Below are 22,938 nucleotides of genomic sequence, written 5' to 3' on the forward strand. Positions count from 1 at the left end.
TGTGTCTTAAGCGTCACACATTTCATGTGTAGTGTGTGTGTGTATGTATATATGTGTGTATTTTATATATAACGTGTGTGCGTGTGTATATATATATATATATATATATATATATATATATATATATATATATATATATATATATATATATATATATATATATATACATGTGTGTGTGTGTGTATATATATATATATATATATATATATATATATACATGTGTGTGTGTGTGTATATATATATATATATATATATATATATATATATATGTGTGTGTGTGTGTGTGTGTTTGTATATTGTGTCTCTATATATGAAAAGGTGAGAGAAGAAATAAAAGTAACTATTTAAGAGTTGCTAACAGTTATCTAGAAATTTTTTTTTTTTTGCCCCAGTGTTTCAAGCTTCTCCCAGTAAGATATATGGCCAGTTTATTTGACTACTTCGAGGATTCCACCCAGCCTGGGACCAGAGCTGTTCAGAGGAGGTTATCATTTAGGCAGCCGCAAGTTTTTTCTGTGTCTGTCTTTGTGTTTGTGTGTATTCTCTGGATTCTGGAATTTGTAATGCCCTTAATCCCATCCCTTGGAGGGGAGTGTGCATGTGATGTGGCACTTTGGAGGCCCACAGTGCCCTCCCCACCTGCTTTGAAAGATGGTAGCATGTTGAGCCTAAATGCTGGCCCCAGGCAAATCATTTGCCTTAATACCCCTCCTCTGAGTGATTGTAACAGTGAGTGTTGAACTTCGTCTCAGCCTTCCCCTATGATAGGCCTGCACAGCACCCCCCACCAGTTCCATCAGATGTCTGAACTGCTAATCATACCAGGGTCACCTGGGCCGTAGTAGAGACATTATTCATCTAGACCACTGCACCAGGATAATTAGAAAGAAAAAAATAAACTGCAGAGTCTACACTACTTAAAGTAGTAATAGTAAGTATTAATGCTAGTTTTTGAACTGTAGCTTAAATTGTTAGTAATTAAAATAACAATTATGGTAAGCAAAAGTAAGAGCTATGATTAGATAACTGAATGGTCAGTTTTATATCCTAAACCTTCTAGTAATCCCTCAGCTGAACCATGAGAAGCTATTCACAGTAACAATGTTAATATGAATTGGTTTACTGTATAAGTCTTGAATAAATAAAATAAGAAATCTTGGAAATCCATAAATCCATCCATGCATCTGCAACCCATTTTTGCACATGAGGTCTGAGTGTCAATTCAACAGTGATTATCATGTAGAGCCAAGGTTTACAATGCGTGCTGGCTAGCCCTGCTGCAGTAGTTCTTCTACACCAAACACACACACACTCACACTCGCACATATAGCAATTTAGTTTGTCCACTCCACCTACTGCATCTCTTTGGAATGTGGGAGGAAACTGGAGCACCCAAAGGACATGCATATGAACACAGGGAGGATATGCCGACTCTGCACAGAAGGCACCTCAGCTGAGAATTGAACTGGGGAATCTGTTGCTGTGAAGTGACAGAATTATCTGCAGTGTCACTGTGCTGCCCAACATATACATACACAAACACGTGTGTGTGCATCTATGTGTGTGTGTGTGTGTATATATGTGTATATATATATGTGTGTGTGTGATTATATATATATATATATATATATATATATATATATATATATATATATATATATATATAAAAACGCTGAAAAATCATAACATTGAAATTCATAAGGTCAAAGCCATTTCATTGTAAACTTATTTCTTTGAAAAGTGTAGAACTGTGTAAAATTGTGTAGATAGTATGCAGTGGTGTCATCTGTTATCATAAGGTTTATTAGTGAAGTCAGTCTAGCACAGTATGTGTGAATTGCAATGTTCAGCATCATGTTGTACGCTCAGATCTGTAGATGTCCGTGTTTGCTCTTGAGCACTGTGTATAGCGTTTTCTTCATAGTTTTGCAATCATGGAGTTAGTATGTGCAAATAAAGGGGGATGGGGCGTAAAACCCCTCACATGGGGGGGTTGGGGGCTTGCCCCCCCTGCAAAAGCATGGTTTATTATATTTGTTATGAAGTAAGTTTTCACCACAGTACGTTTATATGAATTGCTCTTTAGATGAAAAGTTTTCAATGTTAGGTGTTTGACTTGATGAAATAAATTTAAATAAAATGGGCTTTTGATGTTATGATATAGACCCATGTATATTTATGCATGAAATATATATATATATATATATATATATATATATATATATATATATGTATGAAATGTGTGTGTATGCATATATATATATATATAAGTACACACACACACACACACACACACACATATATATATGTGTGTGTGTGTATGTGTGTGTGTGTATATATATATATATATATATATATATATATATATATATATATATATATATATACACACACACGTATATATGTGTGTGTGTGTGTGTGTATATACATACATGTATATATGTATATATATATATATATATATATATATATATATATATATATATATATATATATATATATGCACACACATACTCGGACATGCACGCACACACATTTGTATCTATATGCAGCTACAGATGTATGTATCTGTTTGTGAAATATATATAGATATATATATGTATTTAAATATACAGATAAACATACAGGTGTGGATTTACTGACTAAGGTAGAAACACTACAATGTCAACAAAATATAATCAAAAAGAATCCATTGATATACTATGCATGTTGTGCGACGTAACCTGAAAGAAAATCTTGGGGAAATAAAAGGCAGTTTACCACATAAATGAAGACTAAATGGTAGGAAAGAATAGGAAGGCATTTTGCCATATGCATCCCATGCCATTGTTAAGTTTGTTGTATTCAGAAGATAACCTGGGGATGAGCAGTCCGACATTAGTTGGAGAGCTGTAGTAGTAGTAATAATAATAATAAAAAACTTTTTGTAGGAAACTTGGACATAACTCGGAGATTAGTTAATACCACACAGTAATTTAAATAGGCATTTCACTTTTTAACCTTGTAAAACAGCCATTAAAAGAAAATAGAGGATTGGAGTTTGGGGAGGGGCTGCTTTTTACATAGGTGCCGTGATGCTATTGGTAAGAATTGTAATAGGGAAAAATAGAAAAATATACATTTTATCATTGTATGTACTACTGGTCTGTGATGATCTTTTTACAGATGACTATAAATTGGGTATTCGGTCTTCCATTGATTTATAATTTAGGCCATGCTAAGAATTGGTGCAAGGTAAAGTAAATGTTACAAAATGTGATAGTTCATTTTGATAAGCAAGACATTTCCCATGCTGTATATGTGAAAGATCCATTTAATCAGACACTGTTTTAAGGGGTCTAGGCACATTTGTTGATGATTCCTTATCTTTTGAACGTGTCCCTGCAAGGAGTTCAGAAAGCCTTCTGTTTGGCTCATTTAATTTTCAAAGGCATCTCCTTGAGATACAAAAGTATTAATTCCCTTTATACTTATCCTATCAGACCATTTATTGAATACTCTTGTCATATATTTATCTAAACATTTCACTCATATTGGGAGCCCTGAGACATTCTTACTGAAAAGGTCAGTGTCCTCAAAAATCTTAGTTATCAGAATAGACTAGAAGCCCTGTCTGTTTTCTCATTTTTATAGACTACTCCACAGGGATCTGTTTAGCTTTTCCAGCCATAAAAGATCTGACACACTTTGATCTTCTCTTCCGTCATGGGATAGATGGTTTCTCAGATACCCAGTCAAAGAGACTAAACCTTCAACAACAGATATTACATGTTGATGTGATAGGGTCATATCCCAACATATTCCTCACCTTGGGAACAAACTTCCTCTACATGTTAAGCAGATTAGCATGCTTGCTACCTTCAAGGCAAAGCTAGGTAATTGGATGGGGACAGCCTCCAATTCTTTCCAGTCTGACTTGTGTTGTCCTTCTTGGGGTGGAGGGGACTTTCAAATATGATTTATTTTTAGATTTGTAATGGTCTGCAGACTAATTCCTTAGTACTTAACTATGAACCTATATGATATGAATGAAGAGAGGTGGTTCATACAGCCCCATAAAATCAGAGTGTCATCATGCAACTAATAAGAGCTGTCCAGACGTAAGTAATTGGTCAACTGTACTGTGGGTGACTCAGACTGGAGTTGTTTGCATACATGTCTTCAACTGTCCGATTATTTCACAGTAGGATAAGTAGTTTACTCTATATTTCTTAAATGTAAAATAAATCCCAGTTCAACGATTGTTCCAGTAAAACATGTACTTGTTTTGAGATTCATTGAGGTGAACAAAACTATTCCCATTCATAAACCTACAGATTCACACTTTATATTCTGTTAATTGCGCAGAGACAGAACTGTTTTATGTTACACATGCAAACACTCCAGAGATGAAACACACTGCCCAACACATTTTTCTTTTTGAGATGACGTATCGAGTTATTTGTAATGCTAGAATGTATTGGGTTTAAAGCAAGTAGATACAGAAAAAACAAAATAGCATTTTTGTACAGCAGCGAAAATGGGCACAACAAAATAATTCTAGCCACCCAGTCAAAAAGGGAAATGTTGCACAGCACAGATATACACCCATTCAACCACCAGGTCACACAAAACCAGTTGGAACAGTCTTTGAACAGTTCCGTCTCCATGATTAACCACTGCATTGTATAACGAATAAAATATAAAAAGTTAATATCTGTAAGTAAGCGAAAAACAGGAAGGGGGAGGGTGTAGAGTGCAGAGATGGTTAGATTCCGGCAAATGCCTTTGCCAACTTGACCTTACCTGAAGAATGAATTTACTGAAGACTCATTCACACACCAAATCTTTTTAAGTCAGTCGTGAGTGGTACCAAGTAAGTCAAATTCACAAGAAAAAGGATCTGTTTGGTTTTAAGTCACATTTTTTGGTTTAAAGTTAGTGTTTGTAAGAATGAAAAAATAGACATCAGGAAAAGAGCATTCAGCTCCATGTCAGTGTAATACAAATTGCATACAAAGTAATTAATATTTTGCATATTCATCAAACTGGTAGAAGTGGCTGGACATGTATAGCCCTGCACATAGTAATACAAAATATGCTGTTTTAAACATACCACATCAAAATGCTTCTATACAAAACAGCGTAGTAAATTAGGTAAAAGCAAAGCTGTAAAATTTCCAAATAAAATCACAACAAACTAACCAAGGGTTGCAAGTTTATTCCACTCATAATAATCAGGTGTTTAAAAATTTTACTAATAAATCACAAGACTAAAAGTAATTATTTCAAGACCGTGTTTAAATTGCAATAAAAATGAAGTAATAAATTTCCAAGCCACATGTGCACTAAATATACAAAATGTTATTTCACGCTGTCTGTAGTTGAATATCTTGACATTTTAAAATATACTTTGACTACACAAAATACGTATGACAAATCAAATTTAATGCCTGTGGTCTTCCATGCATTTAAAATGCACTCTTGGATTTAAAAAAAATATAGATGGCATATCAGATTAGATGACTAGGTTTTATGCTTAAACAAATCCATTAATTTTAAGTGTGTTTTAAAAAGTAGGGGGTTTATTTATTCTCAGCATGAAATAATTTGTATGTTTAATTAGGTTTGGAAATTCATTTTTACTTCTATTTTTATTGTAATTTGAACACCATTTAAACGTCTTGTTCTTTTAGTCCATTGACATTTATAAAAATATCTAAATACGTGATTATTGTGAGTATAATAAATTTGTATTTGGCAGTTCATTGTAGTTTTGTTTGGATTGATTTAAAAGTAATCAATCTGGTTTAAAAGAAAATTTTTTTTTTCAGGCAGCACATTTTGACGCTAGCAGGAATGTATTATTGTTCTAAGTAAATGAAAACCTTGCTGGGAATTGCATTTGGAATTTAATGTTATAATAATAATAAAAAAATGATGCACAGAGTTAGTGTTCTGCTAGCAAGATTAAGTTTGAGTGTGAGGACCTCAACTTTGCACCATTCCAGGTACATAGAATATTTAAGGATTTGTACATTATTTTGATAATTAGGGACTTTAACTGGAGCAGTGTTGATGGATTTGTTGATGCAGATACACACAGGGCACAGTGTGATCTTTTAACTATTTTTTTTTCAAACGCCTTTATTGAATTGTCACTTGTGTGACATAGGCAAATTTACATTAATGTAAAAGTAATCACATTGTAATTGACATAAACATTTTACTTCACATATATTGCTATATGTCATAAAACCTAAGAAACATTACGTAAATAATTCAATTCCTTTCTTTTTTTTTTTTTTTTTTAGCAAGAAACATCATTATTAAACCATTACTTATGACATAAACAGTCATACAAATGAAAATAAAGCACACTGACAGAATCCTAGTTGCAATCATTTTACAACACAATCCATAATGACACACTCCCAGTTGCAAACATTTTACATCACATATAACCTACCCAATCTTTTCAAACATTACATAGCTCATTTAAGTCCTGCCACCTTTTAATCCTCATTCCTCTCTTGTACGTATTGTTCCCACAATTCCCATTTTTTCCTATGTAGTTTGCTCCTACCCTTTTTCTAAAGATCTGAGTTCCAGTTGTTTTATCTCTGTTACTATATTCACTACTTCCAGTATAGATGGTTTAGATTTTGATTTCCAGATGTTAAGTTGTCAATCTCACCTTCATTCTTGCTGGATGGGTTCGGAGCCGATCCTCGGCTCCGACTCGGCACTTGCTAAGCTCGAGAGTCACTTTTACCAGCTCGAGGCAGCCCCATATCCCATGATGCAAGGCGGTAATTACCCAGATCTCGTTTGCCGCTTCGCTAATGAGGTCAGCTTTTTTACCAGCTCCTGGTAAGTGATTTAAATTACTCTCTCTGAGAAATTTTAGATATCCCAGTACCCTAAAATAATATTCTTTATAACCTTTTAGTTTACTTGTTCACTTAGCTCCATTCCCGTTACCTTCCTTTATATCTTTCTGTGTTTTAGGCCTTAGGCCTTACCCTCCCTCACAGTTCCTGTCAGGATTTCTTTAGGTGTGTGGATGTTGTTGTGTCACTGTTATTAGTTTTATTAATTCTGTCAATTTTTTGGTGTGATTGTGTGTGTGTGCATTAGGACTCGGACATGTCCAAAGACACCAGGGTCTCAGGTTTCAAGAAGTGTGACTCGTGCTGTCAGAAGATGTCTCTGACAGACGGTCACACTTCTTGTATTTATTGCCTGGGACCCCTACACCTGCAGGACTCCTGTGCTATTTGTCATTCTTTCAGCCAGAGAGTCCTGCAGGAACGTAGGAATAAGTTGATCCTCAGGGGTCTTCTTAAGCCTGAGAGCTCCCCGGCTAAGGTCGGCTCCGGGAAGCCCTCTAAGCCACCCAAGACCCAGACTTCGGTGTCCAAGTCTGTGGTCTTGGTTCCGACTCTGCCAGAGTCGACATCGGCTCCGTCTGGAGCCGATCCTTCCTTCTTGGAAGTTTCAGTACCGGCGCCGATCGGCACCGATACCCTGGCTTCGGCACCCGTGTCGGCTCCAGCCGGAGCAGACACCCTAGTTTTGAAGCATGTTTCGGCTCCTGCCGGAGCCGAAACGTCTCTGTCTCCGCTCAGAGCCGACAAGCTGAGGGCTCCAGCTGGAGCCGAAGGTTCATCGGCTCTGATGGCTCCGTCAAAAAAGAGGTGTAGATCTCCTTCATTGGAGTCTATTCACTCGGCTCCAGCCTCCCCCTTGCTTTCGGAGCAGAGCCATCGGAGCCGATCATCAAGGTCTTCCAGGCTCTCAGACCATGACTTAGAGAGAGTGGTGAGTAGACTATTAAAATCACAGGTTCATAGGTTCTTACTAGGCTATCTGCCCTAGGGCATTTATAAGCCTAGCCAGAGTGTGTGGCTTTCACCACCCCTTAGGATGAGAATACTATACCCATTAGTTTGCTGTGCCTCTGTCCAGCAGTGATACAGAGATGATTCCCGGGGTAAACCTACGATCTCCCATCCACTCGCCAAGATTTCTCTTGAACAGAGTCAGTGAGGGGCTCTGCCTCACATGGACTGGGATTCTGTTCCATAGTGTAGGGAGTCTCTGGGTGATGAATCTGTCCCTCCAGCACGTCCTATTTATATCCGTGTTGAGGTTTAAGTCTCTTGCTCTCGTGGCTCTGGAGGATTTGGATTTTTTGAGGTGGAGCATGTCCATTAATTCTGGGTTGGACATGGCCTTGTATGTCAGGCACAGATCACCTCTGAGCAGGCGGTATGCGACTGAATAGAGCTGGAGTTTCTTCAGTCGGGCATCGTATGACATATGTTTGAGCCCCTTTATCCTTTTGGTGAGGAACTTTTGGGGTCTTTCCAACTGCTGCAGGTGTCGGGTAAGGTACATTCCGAATGGGGCATTGTACTCAATCATTGGTCTGATAAGTGAAGAGTACAGGGGTACAATGACCTCTTCTGATCTGGATGTGAATCCCTTCATGATCAGGTGGGCAATGTAGAAGGTCTTCCTAACCACTTTGGCAATGTGAGTGTCAAAAGAGAGGTTACTGTCAACTTGGGTCCCCAGGTCCCTGATAACTTCTTCCGTGTTTAATGGATTACCACCTATGTGGTAATTAGGGGTTACCTTGTTTTTCCCAAAGGGTATGACTATACATTTTTTGGCATATAGCTTAAGGCCATGGCTCTGGCACCAGTTATCCATTTCTATGAGACCTCTCTGGAGGATGTCTGTGTCTGATGGAGTGTCAATTATGGTGCCCAGTTTGTAGTCATCTGCAAATTTTGTCAGCCACAATCCCCCTATGTTTGCCTGCACTTCAGAAAAATAAATGCCGAACAAGAGGGGACCCAGGACTGAGCCCTGTGGGACACCGCTCGTGACCGGCTTAGAGTCTGACATGGCACCAGCAACTCTAACCCTGTGTGTTCTGTCCTTGAGCCAGTTTGCAACCCATCTTGTGACATATGGGTTTACATCTAAGCTGGTGAGCTTTTCTATGATGCCCGAGTGGGGTATTGTGTCAAACGCTTTTGCTAGGTCAAGGTAGGCTGTGTGAACTGCCTTACCCTCATCAATGGCCGTAGTGACTGTTTCAAAAAGTCGACCAAGTTCAAGAGGCAGGATCTGCCCTTGACAAAGCCAAATTGGGTAGGATCCAGTGTCTGTAGGTCCCCAATATCTTTATTTATGAGTTCCATTATGATCCTCTCCATAGCTTTGCAGACAAGGCTCGTCAAGCTTATGGGGCGGTAATTTCCAGGGTCCGTAGAAGCACCGCCTTTGTGGAGTGGGACCACAGTTGCCGTCGCCATTCTTTGTGCGTATCCTGTAGTAAGGCTAAGATTAAACAGCAGCCTTATGTGTGGGTTTAGTTCCTCATTGAGTTCGTGTAGCACACAGCCGGGGACACCGCCGGTCCCATTGATGCTGTGTTTTTGCTTTAGAGAGGGCAGCCCTCACCTGGGCATCTGATATGTTTGGGAGGCTAGACTTTGGTGGTATAGATTTTTCTCCTTTTGGGGGGGGGGGGGAGAAATTTGCACTGAACCTGTCTGCCAGTATGTTGGCAATGTCTGTGGGTTCAGTGATTTTTATCATTTTGGACTAATTCTGAGCATATCTGGGAGTTTCCACCCAGGTTTCTAACATAGCTAAAGAAGGCTTTATGATTCTCTTTTGTGTCATTAGCCTTTTTTCTCTCAAAGTTGGCCTTGGATGATTTTATGAGTGATCGTAGTTTTTGCTAGTATTGATCAGAGATGCCTTCCCATTTAGGGATTTTGCTCTGTCATGTAGTAGGTTTCTCCTGTTGTTGTAGAGTTTGTTTATGGCTGGAGTCCACCAGACCCGGGGCCTGCCTTTGGTGGAAAGCGTCTTGATTTTATTAGGGATTGCTTGATCCATACATTCCTGGAGGTGCTCGTAGAAGGCATTTGTAAGGGTTTCAGCAGCGTGGGTTGTGGTTTCCACTGGCTCGGGGCCTTGAAGGATACCACTCAGTCTTAAGAAGTGTGAAGTTTGCTTTTGAGAAGTTCTTCACTGTGGTCTTTTGCTGGGGTGGGGGCGGGATGTGGATCTCCAGTGAGATTAATTTATGGTCTGATCTCACCAATGAGGGATATACTTCGGTGTGGAGCATTTTGTCCCCATGTTTGTGATGATCAGGTCTAGTATATTTTCTCCTCTTGTGGGAATGGTGACTAGTTGTTCCATAGCATTTGAGTTTATGAACTCAAGGAACCTTTGGGCTAGGGTGTTGGGGCTTGAGTAATGTTCCCAGTCTATGTTTGGGTAGTTGAAGTCACCCAATATGATGGTGTTTGGAGAGACATTCATACTCTCCAGTGTCTTCAGGAAGGCTGTGTGGGTTTCCTGAGTTTGAGAAGGTGGTCTGTAGCATGTTACAAACTGTAGGGCAGTTTTACCTATGGTTAATTGCACCTGGATGGTCTCCGATGCTTCGTGCGTTGCCACTAACCTGGAGGTGCGGGTATCCTTTATGAATATGGATACTCCCCCTCCTTTTGTGGTTCGGTCCGGATTTTGGGGCCGGAACGCATGATATGAGGTATAACCTGATAGTGCTGGGGTGCTCTCAGGAGCTTTGAACCAGGTTTCAGTCACAGCACAGACATCGATGTTCTCCATACTGAAGAGGGCTTGAGGCGTGCATCTTGAGGTTTAGACTTCTGGCATTGAGCAGTATTACCCTTAGTTTTTCTCCATTTTTGTTTTCTAGGGCGGTAGGTTTGTCATTTGAGCCTTGCCTAAAAAAGGCACTATGGGGGTGGCAAGAGCCTTTGCCAATATCCGGAAGCCCAGGGGTGACAGGTGCAAGCCGTCCCTTGCGAAGCAGCGTGGCTTGTCAAGCATGTCATCCCAGGCAGACAGACATTGGATCCCCTTAGAATGACACCAGTAATTAAGCCAATTATTAAAGCTGATCATTTTGTCTCTGTATTGTGGCATCATTCTTGGTGAGGGTAGGATACTGCTCAGGGTCAGGGTCAGGGTCATACCGGCCTGGGCTACATAATCTGAGAGCTCCTCTATGTCTCTTTTCATGTAGTCCAGGGAGGTACGTCTCAGGTCGTTCACACCGGCATGGACAATGACTGAGTCATACTTGTACTTGCTGTGGAGTGACCTGAGTGCTTGTGTTATGTGGCGGATTCTAGCGCCTGACAGGCAGCTTACTGTGATATTTTCCTTGTTCAGTCTGGTGAGTGGGACGTCAGTGTGTCTGACTATGGAGTCACCTATAACAAGTGTGTCTGGCATTGTGTTTGGCCTTAAGGGCTGTGACTGTTTAGCACACTGACTTTGAGAACTATGTGTTGCATGTCTTATGTCTTGAGGTGGCAGTTGCTTGGGTGTCTGCTTTGGAGGCCTCAGTAGTTTTGGTAGATTTTTGATCAGTGCCTCCGAGTATGTCTTTGTGTGTTTATGTGTTTGTTTTGCAGTTGTGATAGTTCTATGTGAAACTGGGTTTGTGGTGTGCGTGGTTTCCTTCTCCTCCTGTCTGATCTTGCCAGTCCTGAGCTGAGAGAGCTCAGCCTCCAGTTTGGCTATATAGTTGCATCTCTCACATGTATTTGTGTTTTGTGGGAGAAGGAGTGGGTTGTCTGTGTACATGAGGCAATTGTAACATTGCCTCAAGATGCCCAGATTCACCAGCTGAACAGGAGAGGACGCTAGCAACTGACCCTTCGACATGCTAGAAAAAGTTTGCTGTGTAACTGAGTCAGTAGGGACCTATAGGGAAATGGGTACTCAAGGGGATTCTAGGCTAATGTAGTACTTTGTTTAGTATACAAGTACTTTACCTATATAAAAATGCTTTAGGAGCAAGTGCTGAGCTTTACCTATATAAAAATGCTTTAGGAGCAAGTGCTGAGCTTTTGAGATAGAGAATAGACTGTTTAGATTGCAAGTAGAGAAGTTCTAAGGGAAAAATTGAAAAGCAGACTTTACGGAGCCAGAAATAGTTTAACCGATGCTGCCCGATGGTGCTCTATGGGCAACTCCGCACTGGCCCAGATGCTCCATAGCCCGTCTCAACAGACGGTTGCTATTCCACACCCTCCTGAGATTCCTCCTTCGACTCTCTTTCAGAGTTCGGAGCCGGAGATTATTAGTACCGTGACTGTTGGTGCTTCGGAGCCGATACCACACCTTTTAGCCCCGTCGTCCTCGACTCCTATCTCCTCCTTGAGACCCTCCTTGGAGGGATCCGGTCGTCGGGCTTCCCTGGTCGGTTCCGAGGGGGCGAGTGGCATCGGACCCTTGTCCGACCCAGTTCTCCCTCTCGGGGCTTCGGCTTTGATGAGCTCGGCTCTGACATCTGCTTCGGAGCCTTCCCTTTCGGTGGGGCCGGGAGTCCCTGTTTCTTCGAGGGGTCTCGGCCCTTCCTGGGAGGGGAGCCTTCGAGGTGATGAGGAGTGTGCTAGCCCCTGAGCTTAGTCAGCAGTCGGTTCTTCTAGCTCCTCCCTCTATGGTGCCTGTAGATGTCTCTTCCCACTCTCTTGCTCCCGGACCCAGAGATCCATCGCCGCAGGTTTCCCCATTGGGAAGAACTTCCTCTTCCGAGGTTTCTCCTGATCCTTCAGGGGAACCCCCGCGTAAGAGGACCTGCAAGAGGAAGCACTTAGACTCCCCTGAGTCTACAACATCAGATACCGATTTGGATGAATCGGAGGGGTCCCCAAGATCCCCCTCTGAGGATGTCTCCTTTCCAGACATCCTGGAATTCCTGAAACAGAGGGGGAACTGGCCCTCCATTAATCCCTCCAAGGATGAATCGGTATACCTGGAGGCTTTTGGATCTCGACCCTCCACCTCCTGGGTGTCTCCGCCTTTCGACCCCCTCATGGAAGTCATAGCTCGAAAGGCGTGGGCATCTCCTGATTCGGTGGAACCAGTCCCCAGGAGGCCTTCAAAGTTTATCACGGCCCCCACTGAAAAACAGTTTCTTTCTAAAGGTGTCCCGGTTGATGCCATGGTGGTGGCAGCCGCCACCAAAAAGGAACTTGCAGATCCTTCCGTACCAGTCCATCCTCCTAACAAGGAGTCTATGACCATGGACAGGTATGGCAAGCGGATGTTTTCCTCAGCGACCTTTGCTATGCGTTCGCTGAATTATTTATGTCACTTCACCCGTCTTCAAAGAGACATCCTCAAAGAATTGGGTGAAGTAGTACAGGATCAGTCAGCGGCAGGGGCTGAGGAAAAGATTGCCTCTCAGCTGGGAATCCTAAATTCCATAACCAACTCCTCCATGCAGCTCATTTCTAATGCAGCCGATGGGGCGAGTAGAGCTGCAGACACAGGAGTGGCTCTCCAACGTCAGTCCTGGATGCGGCTCTGTAATTTTGCAGACCCTTTTAAGGCGTCCTTCACGAACTCTCCCTTTGATGGGACAACATTGTTTGGCCCTCGGGTGAAGGACACTTTGACCAGGTGCGAGCAAGACTCTTTCTGCCGTAGGGGTCCATTTCTCCACCCCTTCTAAACCTTACCCCAAAGGTCAGAAGGGAGGGAAAATGTGGTTCCGAAAATCTCAAGGAGTCATGCCTGGCCTTGCGTGGTCAGTTTACCCCAGAGGCAGAGGGGTAATAACAGACGCCCTAGGGGCAGAGGGGTCCGCAGAACCAATGCAGCAGAGAGCCTCTCTCTGACAAGCCTTTCCAACATCCCTGAGGTGTTGCCCGACTGCCCACCCTTGGAGGCAGTCGGGGGGAGATTATCACTGTACCCAGAAGCCTGGCTTTCCCTCTCTCAAGAAAAATGGGTACAGTCGATCATATCCGAGGGTTACAAAATACCTTTCCAGAAAAGCCCCTTCCCTCAAAAAGGTTCTCTTCCAGACGTCCCACCCGGTCTAAGGGAAACTGCAAATCTAGAAGTTTCAAAGCTTCTAGAGAAAAGGGCCATCCAGCCTGTTCCAGCAGATCATTTAGAATCCAGAATCTACTCAAGGTTCTTTTTGGTCCCCAAAAAGACGGGAGATTGGAGACCAATATTAGACCTCAGCAGACTAAACAAGTCTGTCAAAAAGACAAGATTTCGGATGGTCACACTTCAATCGATTTTGCCCTTTGTGGGCAAAAACAACTGGATGTGCTCCATAGACCTTCAGGATGCGTACTATCATATAAAAATCCACAGACGCTTCCGAAGGTTTCTCCGCTTTCGGCTGGGGACCAGTCATTTTCAATTCAGAGCCCTGCCCTTTGGTCTCACTACAGCCCCCAGAGTGTTCACCAAATGCATGGCAGCGGTCACGGCTCACCTGAGACGTCAAGGATTCCAGGTGTTTCTGTATCTCGACGACTGGCTCCTCTCAGCCACCACCAGGCATCAACTTCTCCAAGCCAGAGATTACACTCTATGTCTCTGCGGTCAAGTTGGGAATTTCGGTCAACTTCGAAAAGTCTTCCTTATCGCCCTGCCAATCTATTACCTTTATAGGCGCAGATCTAGATACTACTCGGATGTCAGCAAACCTAACAAGTCAAAGAATCCTAGATATCCAAAACCATGTTCGGATCATCCTATCTAGCAAGAAGGTGCAAGCCAGGTTGGTCCTGAAAGTGTTGGGCCTCATGGCAGCTGCTATCACACTTCTTCCTCTGGCCCGTTTTTACATGCGCCTCCTGCAATGGATGTTGTTTACCCAATGGTCCTTCCAACAGCTTCCCATGCGTCACAACATCCTGGTGACACAGACCTGCAAGAATCATCTATCCTGATGGACTTCTTCTCCCTTAGTCCATCAGGGCAGACCATTTGTCCCCCTGGCCCCGGTAGCCACGGTCACTTCGGATGCCTCCCTGATCGGGTGGGGGGGGGGGCATTATCAGGGGAGGATGGTTCATGGCACGTGGCAACCGTTCAAATACCACCTGCACATAAATATCCTGGAGATGAAAGCAGTGCTTTTAACGTTGCAAGCCCTCAACGACTTTCTTCCCTTAGGAACAATTGCAGTTCACACAGACAACATGTCCGTGGTGTGGTACATCAACAAGCAGGGCGGGACCAAGTCCTATCCCTTGTGTCGAGAAGCTCTCAGACTTTGGCAATGGGCGATCTCCTCTCATCGGTTTCTGGTAGCAACGCATATCCCCGGGAAAACCAACATAATAGCGGACAGATTGAGCAGAGCTATACTCATGCCTCACGAGTGGTCTCTCAAACAATCTGTTGTGGAAGAGATTTTTCAGAAGTGGGGCCGCCCATGCTGCGACCTTTTTGCTACACCCCAAAACAGCAAATGCCTAGACTTCTTCTCTCTCTTCCCACTTCCGGGCCATCCCCCCAGAGACGCTCTTACCCAGGATTGGCCCTGGGGACTTCTTTATGCTTTTCCCCCTTTTCCGTTAATACCTCAAGTACTCCAGAAAGCTACCGTCTTGAGAGCCAAAATGATTCTCATTGCCTCTTACTGGCCTCGACAAATTTGGTTCCCGTTCCTTCATCGCCATCTCTTGGTGCAGCCTTGGCATCTGGACCCAGTTCCAGATCTTCTGACCCACCAGTCGGGCCAACGGCACCGGTCCATTCGTTCTCTCAACCTCACAGCTTGGTTGCTCCACTTCCTTCCTTAGCCAGGCTTCCTATGATCTCTAACCCCGTTAGAGATATTATAGTAGCTTCTCTTAAGTCCTCTACCAGGAGGATTTACTCTAGCAAATGGAAACGTTTTTCCTTTTGGGCAAAGTCTAAGAACATAGACCCCTTTACTGCTCCTATTCAATCAGTCTTGGACTTTCTAGCTGAAATTTTTCACTCCGGTTCTTCTTTTTCCACAGTTAAAGTCCAGTTGGCAGCAATCTCGAATTTCCACGTCGGATTTGCAGACCAAAACATTATGTCCCACAAACTTTGTAAAGCCTTTCTCAAAGGGGTGTTCCATCTTAAACCCCCTGTTAGGGATCCTCCACCACAGTGGGACCTAAATTTAGTACTGGCATCCTTGATACTTCCCCTTTCGAACCGGCTGCTTCATGCCCATTAAAGTTTCTTTCTTGGAAGACACTTTTTCTAGTCGCTATTACCTCTGCTAGAAGAGTGTCTGAACTTCATGCCCTCTGTGTACGTCCTCCTTACTTAGTCTTCCACAAGGACAGAGTATCCTTAAGAACCAATCCATCCTTTTTGCCCAAGGTTGCTTCTAAGACAAATTTAAACCAATCCATTGATCTTCCTGTATTTTTTCCCAATTATTCTAACAGGGCGGAACAAAAATTGCATTACCTAGATGTTCATCGCCAACTCAGATATTACTTGGACAGAACGAAGCAATTCAGGAAGTCTGATCAGCTCTTCCTTTCCTATGCTGAAAATAAAAAAGGTCTCCCTGTTTCTAAAGTAACCTTATCCAGATGGCTGTCTTCCACCATTTCAGACATCAGCTTAGGGGCAAACAACTCATTTCAAAATCTAAAGCACATTCTACAAGAGGTCTAGCCACATCTACAACCTTTCAAGCTAGGCCAACCTTAGACACTATTTGTGCAGCAGCTACTTGGGCCACTCCTCATACCTTCGTTTCCCATTATAAATTGGATTTGGCCTCCAGGGACAGGGCGAGTTTTGGTTCCACAGTTCTCAAGAGTCTGTTCCATTGAGCCACCCAGGATAGAGGTGCTAGGGACGCGGTCCCATCCAGCAAGAATGAAGGCGAGATTGACAACTTAACATTTAGAAGTTATGTACCTACCATAACGTTCCATGTTAGTTGTCTTCTCTCGCCTTCTTTCTTGCATCCCTCCCTCTTGTCCCCCTAGCCTGGACAGACATTGAACTTCCTATTTCTCTGAAAGATTGTTCTTCCTTGGACACCAGTTACTTCTGGACCTTGATTATCTGGTTTCCCCTTACAGCCTTTTTAGGTTAGTTGTTCTTCTTTCCTTGGTGGAAAGTTTATAGGCAGTTTTTCCTCTAGATACCAAACGAGATCTGGGTAATTACCGCCTTGCATCATGGGATATGGGGCTGCCTCGAGCTGGTAAAAGTGACTCTCGAGCTTAGCAGTGCCGATGGAGCCAAGGATCGGCTCCGAACCCATCCAGCAAGAAAGAAGGCGAGAGAAGACAACTAACATGGAACGTTATGGTAGGTACATAACTTCTAATTTCTAGTAATTGCTTTTTTGGCAGCGACCATTATTAGAGCAATACCTTGCCATGCCTAGGCAGTTCCAGTTCTGTGTCATAGGTCAGAAAAATCATCTTCCCATGTCAGACCAGTCTGTCCACCTGGCATATCCGACAGTGCTTCCTGCAGGGAGTCCATAAAGTCCGCAAATTCACCGCACTCCCAGAAAATATGTTCCAAAGTACCTCTTTCTTCCCCATCACACCTTCAACATTTCTGTCTGTGATCTTTTAACTAGTTTTGAGCTATTTTATTTTAGGCTCTTCCACAAGAAGAGCTTGTTACATCTCTATCAATGTCCATAAAGTTACCCACATCAAATTTCTTAGGGAGATTTTTTAAGATGATGCTTCTTTGCCTCCTTTATATGCAAGATTTCTTGGACAAATAATTGTAAAAGCAGCAGATTTTTATTATAATCTTGCCTTTATATGTAAAATGGATTATTCGGTCTTACTAGCTGTTTCAGAGGTATAGCAGGGGTGAGGCAAAGACAGTAGCTGTCATAGGCATAGGCAGTTGGGGGTGTCATCAGTGGTTTTGAAGACGTGCCAGTTGGTTCTTGCCTGCAAGTGCAAGCTTTCTTACTGACCATATAAGCATCCATGGTCAGGTGATTGTGTCTGGTTAAAAGCGTAAATGACCATGTGTAAAGTTTAAAAACTTTTATGCATTTATTTATGTATCAGTCAGGGAGCATAGCCCAGGGCACCAACTGACATAACTACAGCTTTGAATTATTTTTATTTAATCTGGAATGCAACTTTTGGACTTGTTCATTAGCAAAGCTGCATCATTTTTGGCCATGTTTTCCATAAGTGTGTTTGATCTCTGTGCAGGCAATGTCCATTAGTATGTATATTCCATCTAAGGAGCATTTTTATATGCCTAGATCGGCTATTTTGAGCAACAAACCAAGTATGGATATCAAATTTTAATAGAAAAATTATTGGAGAACCACCACATAAGCACATTTAAGAACCATTTACTTGTTCTATAAAAGTGACTTCAGAACATTTGTCTGAATCATGTTGTGATTGTGTGAGTGTGTGGGAGGATAGTTAAGGAAGATGCTTCTTTTCCCAAGCCTTCCTCTTCAGCCTGGCTAGACTGGTTGTTCCCAGTAGAGGAGGGGAGACAAGATGACACCACATCAGGGGCCATGACCTATGCATGTGACCTTGAACAACTTCCATTCAGTGCCACTGATAGGCCCTGTACAAGCCTCTCCCCTTTCAGGCAGGTCTGAATGTCTTCACATGTCAATTGCATGTGAACTGAAATGTGATTCTAGATTTGGAGCTTACTAAGTGATTAGTGCTCCCTTCCTAGCTGACTTTCCAGCTCGGGAAGGCTGTTGTTTTTGAGAAGAATGAAGCTTAGAGTCTTTGGGTACCCTCCCCTTCCTTGTGGGATTGTCTTTTACAGGGAGGCCTTCATCGCGTTGGGGCTTTATTGGCTGTTATCCCAGGTGGCAACTGGGACTCAACACCAAGCTCCTAGAATATCCTTTCCTTGGAGATGGGCTTTATGGCTGCTATCTTAGATGTGTGAAGATCCCCTCACCCTGCAACAGCAGACCCAAGAAGGGCTGATGCTTTGTACTGGCCCCTACAGATTGGAGTTGTGCTTCATTCAAGTATAAACACGAAAGGACGCACTGACAAGAAACAAAAAAACTTAAAACGTTCAGTGTGCAAGGCTCCAGTAAAGGCTGTCCCTCCACAAAAATGGGAATCCAATAAGTCCACATAGTCACTCAATAATAAAAAAATAACAGTTTAATAATGAAAATGCAACCAACAATAAAACCCTAGTTAAAAATACAGAAGATTAAGTGCTTTCATCTCCTTACAGGAGACTTCATCAGAATCCACATATTTATCTGTGCTCAAGTTTAAATACACAGTCCTTGCATCCTGTTGGTTCTGCCAAAATAGGCTATTAAAACACCTTGGTAAAACTTAGTCACTAAGTCACTTTCTATTCAACTGCATTTAGTGGAGCCTTCCACACTTCATTCAAGTATCTTAAGGCTGACTTCCCTGTGGTCTCAGCAGAATTGAATGTATGCCGAGACAAACTCCTTTCCTTCCTATTTAGGAACATGTGACCTGAGAGAAGAAGAGGTCAGGCAGGATTGTTTACTTCAATGAAATGCTGGAGCTTAAGGCCCTTAAATATTCATCTTACCTGTTTGTAATCCAGTCCTTTGGTGGAGTAACTGATGACCTTATTGAAAGTCTGTCTGAATTATTTGAGGGAAAACTGTTATTTCAACACTTCAAGTGTGGAAACTGGGAGACACTCTGTCCATTCTGTTGAATGCAGTGGTAATGGTCACCAGCCTTTATGTACTGTTGTGTATCTAGTTTGGTTGGAGTGATAGGATTGACTGCATAACTGTTATGGAATACATGTCTGAAACCCCCTTATGGATGACTTGGACATTTCTTTGCAAGGTGTGAGATTTGTCTAGAGCAATCTTTTCCGTCAGTTGTTGCAGTCATTGCTTGACTGCTTTCTGCTTCCATATTCTTATTGTTCCAGTAGAAGGAAGAGATCCTGCAGATGCCTTTAGTGCGTTACTAAGAGCTCCTTGCATGTCTTTGCCTGACAAGCTAGTGGGGCTGTCATAAAAGGTCCTGAATGTCGGTCTTCCATGATCTTGCTTTCCTGGGTTGGATTTCCGTTTTGCACTCTGGAGCAGCAACCATTGTGAGCTTGGCAAATGAGGGGTTTTATTTTGTCTCCTACTAGTTCCTTCTCTTCCCTTTCTTTTGCTGAACTCTCTCAGGCAGATCTGAGACAGACCCAGACTCTCTTGCTAAGTGGCTAATGGTGGCTGCTTGCCCACCTTTTTTTTTCATTATAGGTTCATAGTTTAGTACTAAGCTAACTGCCCTTGTGAGCCATTTAAGCTTAGCCACTATATCCTAGAGACTCAAACCCTCTCCCCTTGTTTTGTGTTGCAAACACCTTTACCCATTAAATTCACTTCCATTAAAAAAAAAAAAGGTCTCAGCAAGGCTTGAACCCAGAACCCTGCACACACCAGCCAATGTGATTTACCAGTAAGCCATGGCAGATTTGGTGGGGGCTTCTCTTTCCTCTTTATAGCCAGGATGCTTGGGTGGTTCCCCATGTTCCTTTCCACCCTCACTATAAAAGGGAAGCTGTTCTGAACTCCTGTCCCTGTATTCCATATGATTGTTGGGGAGAGAGGGGGGGGGGGGGAGAACAGAGTTTTTGGATATTTTCCCACTATAGGGGCCACAGTTGTGATTCATCTATGCCTTTGATGGGGAGTTACCTCCCTTATTTTTTTCTGTTTGAGGGGTGATCTTTAGAATGGTTTGAGTATCAGACACACAGGTGGCTTGCAGACAGTTCTTCCAGTAGGGTTGCTGGGCATCCTGTCTATGGGTTAGCCAGTCCATTTGGTGGAGAGCCTTCCCTGACGTTATTACCTGATGAAGCTAGATGTAGGGTTGAAGTCCAGGTTCAGCAAATTTTCTACTGTACCTGAAGTGATTTTTTGCTTCCATCCGTTTCTTTCAAGGTCAGGATTGGAATGGAGAGAAGCTTGATATGGGCCTGCATGAATCTTTTGGCCGGTCAACTGGTCTTGAGGCTGCCATGGCCATGGAATTACTTGGCTGGTGTGTCTTCTACATAGATTTTACAGGTTATCTTTTAGGTGACTATTAGGGAGAGGGTGGAGTTGATGTTCCTCTCCCTTTTTTGGCTGCTTAGGTTACCAAGGGTTAGCCCTAGATTATTGTAGCCCTTTAAACAGCTTGGGAAATATCCTAGGACCTGGCCAAGTATGTTGACCCCCTTCTTTGATGTTTTTTTTTCTGGATCCATTTGAATGGTTTGGCAAGCCTCTCCTCTTCTGAATCTTACTGGTATCTAGGTGGGCCCTGAGGAAAAGTTGGAAGGTACTTCAGAGACTTCTGTTTGGTACCTCATATCACTGTGGTCGATTTTTCTGAGTATTTGGGAGGTTGTGGACACATTTTGCTTCATATCCCTTCTATACAAGGATCATTTAGCATTGTGCCCATACTCCCTTCACAAAATTCAGTGCTGAGCCCTATTACCAGTTCTTTTACAACCCCCTACTCTTTCTAGGCATTGCTTTGCACTTCTGTGTGGAGAGCCTTACTCTTCAGGTGACTTAACATGCTTATTTGCCTACTGTTAGGCTCTTGGATTGGTGAAATTAGTTCATTCTAGGTTAATTCCCTTCATAGTGGCTTCATCTTTTGTAGGAAGGATATATATGCAGTGACGTTCTCTTCCTACCTATCTTAATGGTGATCTCCCTCTCCAGCTACAATTTTTTCACAGAATATATGAAGTGGAGTTGGTGGACATTTGACCCTGGGACAGCATAGTCTTCTTGGGGGTACCTCTAAGGTGGCTATACTATTGTAGGGCTTGATAGACTGGTGGATGTTCTTCGTGTTTCACTGTTGCAGTCATTACATTTGGGTAATCCTGCTGGCAGGTTGCCCTCAGTTGGCCTGAATTCCCAAGTCTTGTGTCCTGCGTTGGCTGCTGTCACCCCTTCCCTGATGTCAGGTCATCAGGGGTATAAAAGAAGCAGCCAACACCATTTTCTTCAGTCTTTCTTGCCGCGCAGTGCCCGAAGCAGAAGCAATTCGCAAGTGCCGGTCGGCCAACTCCTGAGATTTTCGTGTTCGAATTTCAGATCTGAAATCTTCAATAAAGCTAAGTACCCTGTTGGGGAAACTTTTTTTCTTGCTCCAGACCGATGTCAGAAAAAGTAAATAATTGTATTTCTTGTGGAAAGCAAATACCTCATAAGGGCTTTCATTCTTACTGTATTCCTTGCCTGGGCGCTGATCACAGCGTTTCTGGTTGTCGGTTTTGTGCTAGATTTAACCAATCCACTATTAAGTGTCAGTATGATTTTGCTTTAAACTATTTTGGACGCCGGTTTAATTATCCAGAAATGTCGTCTGATAGCCATCCGACTACCGGAGTTCACAAAAAAACACAAAGAAAAAGAGAGAGATAAACAACCTTCTCCTAAGCCAGTCGCCGGTTCTCAGTGAGGCGCTTTCGCAGCCCTTGACGCCCGCTACTTTAGAGTCGCAGCCCGCTACCGACTCCCACCTGGAGTCGGTCATGCCGCTGGAAACTCGAGGTATTGGAGCCTCGGATACTATTCCCTCAGATGGATCCAGAGCCGCTGAGCAGGCACCGGCTTCTGAGGGTGTTTTCAGACCTAAACATCTTTACATTAAACCAACTTCAGCTTCAAAGCCAAAGACTAAAGCACCTTCTAGAGCAAAGAAACAAACACAAGAGCCACGTGGACAGGCCTCTATGCCCAAAAAACAGATGCTCAAAATGGCCAGAGACTTGATTACCTTGATCAGGGGTTTCCATCCCCCTCCTGATAAGAGGCCTAGGCAAGAGACTGACTATGAATCTTCAGATCAGGTTTCTATTTCTTCTGATCAGGAATATTCCTGGCTGTATTCTTGGTAGGAGTGCTGTTTTTGTGCTGTGGACTATTAAAGTACTGGTAAAAAGATTTTGGTGCCTTATTTATTTCCTCTTCTGATCAGGAATATTCTCTTCCCCCCATGAGGATTCTGATGCTGAAGAATCTATACCTTCAGCTTCTCCTCCAGAGGACTATGCTTTTGGGGAAACCTTTCATACCATGAGGGAGCATTTCCACTGGTAGAGCCAAGATTTTTCAGAATCTAAAAAGAGGTTCAGGGATTTTCTTTTACT

General features: G+C 42.8%; 1 protein-coding gene across 2 annotated transcripts in view; it reads left to right on the forward strand.

Annotated features, from left to right (window-relative positions):
* The window catches only part of NADK2 (NAD kinase 2, mitochondrial), a 1,215,936-nt gene that overhangs the window by 470,263 nt on the left and 722,735 nt on the right, over nucleotides 1-22,938 (forward strand). The gene's annotated exons all lie outside the window — the stretch shown is intronic.

This window comes from Protopterus annectens, chromosome 1.part0, assembly GCF_019279795.1.
Source record: "Protopterus annectens isolate FY-2018-M chromosome 1.part0, PAN1.0, whole genome shotgun sequence".
In the NCBI taxonomy this organism is placed as follows: Eukaryota; Metazoa; Chordata; order Ceratodontiformes; family Protopteridae; genus Protopterus; species Protopterus annectens.